The sequence below is a fragment of the Pongo abelii genome, chromosome 21 (genome assembly GCF_028885655.2).
Source record: "Pongo abelii isolate AG06213 chromosome 21, NHGRI_mPonAbe1-v2.0_pri, whole genome shotgun sequence".
NCBI lineage: Eukaryota > Metazoa > Chordata > Mammalia > Primates > Hominidae > Pongo > Pongo abelii.
The window spans coordinates 63,350,832-63,355,224 of record NC_072006.2 but is presented as its reverse complement, the minus strand read 5'-3'; the positions used below and the strand labels follow the sequence as shown (position 1 = coordinate 63,355,224).

At 43.5% G+C, this 4,393-nt stretch overlaps 1 pseudogene; it reads left to right on the top strand.

Moving 5' to 3' along the window:
- Positions 1 to 646: 646 nt before the first annotated feature.
- Positions 647 to 1,048, top strand: LOC112130373 (small integral membrane protein 30-like; annotated as a pseudogene).
- The last annotated feature ends 3,345 nt before the right edge of the window (positions 1,049 to 4,393 follow it).

Below are 4,393 nucleotides of genomic sequence, written 5' to 3'. Positions count from 1 at the left end.
CTCAGTCCACCCACCGAGCTGGTCATCGCTGGTTGTCATATAAAATCCACTTTTTGTCGCACGTCACAATCCGATGGAGAAATGATTCATTGTTGTTGTGTAGAATAAGAGAAGACATTTCAAAATGACAATGTTTTTGATTTTCACTCAGCTCATGAGGCACCCACTTGTCGAGCTTTTTCATCTTTCCAGTTTGCGTCAAATGCCGAATGACCGTAGAATGGTGGACGTTGAGTTCTTCAGCAGCTTCTGGTGTAGTTGTAAGAGGACCAGCTTCCGTGATTGCTCTCAATTGGTGGTTGTCAACTTCCGACGACTGGCCGCTATGCTGCTCATCTTCAAGGCTCTCCTCTCTTTTGCAAAACTTCTTGAACCCCCACTGCACGGTATGTTCATTAGCAGTTCCTGGGCCATTGATGTTGCGAGTTGTCTCCACTGCTTTACAATCCATTTTGAACTCGAGTAAGAATATTGCTCAAATTTGCTTTTTGTCTAACATCATTTCCATAGTCTAAAATAAAGAAAAAAATAAACAGCAAGTAATAAGTCATTAGCAAAAATAAATAAATAAAGAGAGAAATGCTCATTAAGATGATGTATGACATAACCACATTTAAGAATGTATTCCAGTCCTGTAATGGCTGCTTCCTGGAAGGTAGTGTCACGTGGAACTTCTTAATCTCAGCATCCGGAGCTCCAGGAAGGGAAAATTTCAAGTCAGATAGAATTCTATATACACCATTTCTTTGGAACCTTCAGCCCTCAAGATTCCAACATCATGACCTCAGTTTCAACACAGTTGTCCTTAGTCCTCATGTCACTGCTTTTGGTGCTGCCTGTTGTGGAAGCAGTAGAAGCCAGTGATGCAATCGCCCTCTTGTTGGGTGTGGTTCTCAGCATTACAGGCATTTGTGCTGCTTGTGGGTATATGCACGAAAAAGAAATGGACAGATGTGAGTTTGAAAGGCCTACTGAATCAAACCTCACCCTGAAAACCTTTGTGCTATAGAGGCTAAACCTGAGCTTTGGGGTCTGAAAGTTTCCAAGAATCAGTAAATAAGGGAGTTTTACATTTTTCGTTGTTTCCATGAAATGGGAACAGACATACATATATAAATTGAAAAAAATATGTTTTCTTTACAACAAATAATGCACAGAAAAATGCAGCCTATAATTTGTATTTGCTAGTTAGAAAAGAGGTCAAAGAAGTAAGATGGCTGAAATTTACATAAGTAATATTTCATAGTTTTAGGATTCTCAAAGAATGTGAAATAGGAAGAAGGAAGTTCTTGCCCAGAATCTTAGGAAATCACCACTGTTCTGTTATAATCACTGTCTCCCGAATCGTTGGGGAGTTTTCTCCATCTTTTTATTAGATTTTTGTTTTGTTGTCTCCCAAGTTAATATTGTATTTAGATATCAGAGAGTCAGCCAAAAAGGGAAACTTTTTTCTCTGGAGAAAAAACATTTCAAAAAATGTATTCAGTGTAATACTGAAATGCAGAAAAAAATTAATGTTAAAAAAAACTATAGACGTTGACATGGAAAAGAGATTTAATGTTAAGAAAAAAACTTTACATTAACTGAGCAACACCCTCCTGATAAGTACTATATTAAATATAAACCCATTATGTTGTTAAAAAAAAAAAGAATATATTCCAATATCAAATGGCAAATTTCAACAATGCAAAAACTGCAATTACTTTTGCACCAACCACATATTATATGGAGATATATATATATATATATATATATACATCTTCAAGGTAACTGTTCCTCTTTTTTTCCTAGTCTATCAACATGTCGCTTTCAATGTAATAGACCAATTAGCTGTTACGTGCAATGTTCCATTTCACTGGGAACAATTTATGTTCCAAAAGGAGAGAGGACTCTGAGAAGACCTGTACAGGAGTAAAAGGAAACATCGTCTGGTATTTTCTCTTTCATGATGGAGAAAAATGTGTTTGCACAATCAAAAGTGTATACCAGGGCCAGGCACGGTGGCTCGTGCCTGTAATCCCAGCATTTTGGGAGGCCAAAGTGGGAGGATCACTTGAGGCCAGGAGTTCAAGACCAGCCTGGCCAACATGGCAGAACCCCATCTTTACTAAAAATACAAAAATTAGCTGGGTGTGGTGGCACATGCCTGTAGTCCCAGCTACTCAGGAGGCTGAGGATCGCTTGAACCCAGGAGGTGGAGGTTGCAGTGAGCTGGGATCGCGCAACTGCATTCCAGTCTAGGCAACAGGGAGAGACTCTGTCTCAAAAAAAAAAAAAAAAAAAAAAAGTGCATACCAGGCTAAGCGCGGTGGTTCATGCTTGTAATCCCAGCACTTTGGGAGGCCAAGGCAGGCGGATCACTGGAGGTTAGGAGTTCGAGACCAGCCTGGCCAACATGGTGAAACCCTGTCTCGCTAAAAATACAAAAACTAGCCGGGCATGGTGGTGCACGCCTGTAATTCCAGCTACTCGGGAGGCTGGGGCAGGAGAATTGCTTGAATCTGGGAGGTGGAGGTTGCAGTGAGCTGGGGTCACTCAACTGCACTCCAGCCTGGGTGACAGAGAGAGACTCCGTCTCAAAAAAAAAAAAAAAAAAAAAAAAAAAAAAAGTGCATCATAGTTTCCAGGCATTGTATTGATTTTTCCCAGTGAGAGGAAAATGGGAGTTGAGTTGGGATTGACAGTTGGAGAACCACCTGATTAAGCTAAGGCTAATTCAGCTGGCATCCTGTGCAGCAGCTGAATTGCAGATTCAGTGGGGATGTCACAGGGTCACCAAGCACACCCTTTCCGAGTGTTTGGTGTTTGGGATTATCTACAATATACTACAACCACTGAAATGTGGACTTAAAACATTTTTTAGAGGTTACAATGCTTTTGGTTGCTATTTTGGAGGAAAGAGGAAGTTCCAGTGTCTCGTTTTTGGCCCCGCCCACCATGGTAGCATTTACTCCAGGCCTTAACAAGCCAATAGGTGACGATGCCTGATTCTGAGGAGATCCATCTAGCTATCTACATGTGGACAGAAAAGACCCTTGGGGTGGGCTTGCTATTGGTGGACTCGATCCCCACTGCATCTCTGGATCCAGAGAGACCTCACTCCAAAGGGCAGACCACGGTGATGTCGAGGTTCCTAGGATCCCAATAATTAGCATTAATTAGATTTGATCCAGTATCCAGTAGACCAAAGGTTTTGGTATGTTCTTTCTCCCAGGGCACATTTCTCTTTGGGGAAATGTGAGGAAGAAGCCCTCCAGGTTGCCTTGGTGATTATGTGGGTCTCAAGGCTACCTAGACCATATTACTTATGGTCTCCGGTCTCTAGACTAGAGACTCTGGATCAATGAAGTGACCCAGCGTACAGAATTAGATACCAGTTCTTGACTTCCTTATGTCTTGATTTTCATTAGACCTGGACTTATTTTATTCTTTTTTTTTTTTCTTTTGAGACGGAGTCTCACTCTGTCGCTCAGTTGGAGTGCAGTGGCACGATCTCAGCTCACTGCCACCTCTGCCTCCCAAGTTCAAGCGATTCTTCTGCCTCAGCCTCCTGAGTAACTGGGACTACAGGCGCCCGCCACCACGCCCGGCTACTTTTTGTATTTTTAGTAGAGACAGGGTTTTACCATGTTGGCCAGGCTGGTCTCAAACTCCTGACCTCAGGTGATCCGCCCACCTCGGCCACCCAAAGTGCTGGGATTACAGGTGTGAGCCACCGAGCCCGGTCTATTTTATTCTATTTTTATTTTATGGTTGCATACAAAAGGATGGAGCACCTGTCACTTTAATTCCTGGGAACCCTCTAATTAACCACAACTAAAGATCTCTGGGCCTTACACCAACCATGTTGTGAACCTAATAAGCACACCTGCCCTGTTGCCTATTATGATTACCCGGTCTCCTTGGCTTCTGGCAGGTAACCGTGGCCACGTGGACCAAGCCAATGCCGGCCCTCTCATCTCCATTGAGATCAGCAAGGCAACTCCAGCCCGTACCACCAACATCCCCAGGCCAGGAGAACAGCCAATGAAAGCGCATTTGAAAGACTGCCATCTTCCTCACCAATCCGCTTCTCAAGGCCAGGGTGAGTGGAGAGCCTTCCAGCCCTGATGGGAGCCACATGGAGGCAGGAGGAGCCGGTAAGGGGGAAACCCACTGCAGTTCCATTGCAGCATTCCTATCTCCTGAAGTCTGAATTCTTTCTCTGTCTTATGCCAAAGTGTCTCTGGCTTTGCCATGTCGTTTTGCACAGAGCAGCATTCAGAACATTAGCCAAAGCAGCAAACTGCTAAAGCAGCTGCCCACGCCCCCTGAAAGAATGCACCTAAATCAATAACTTCATTCCAGCTGAGAAATAAACTCCACCCTCTATGCCCGGGGACCCTAAGTCCCT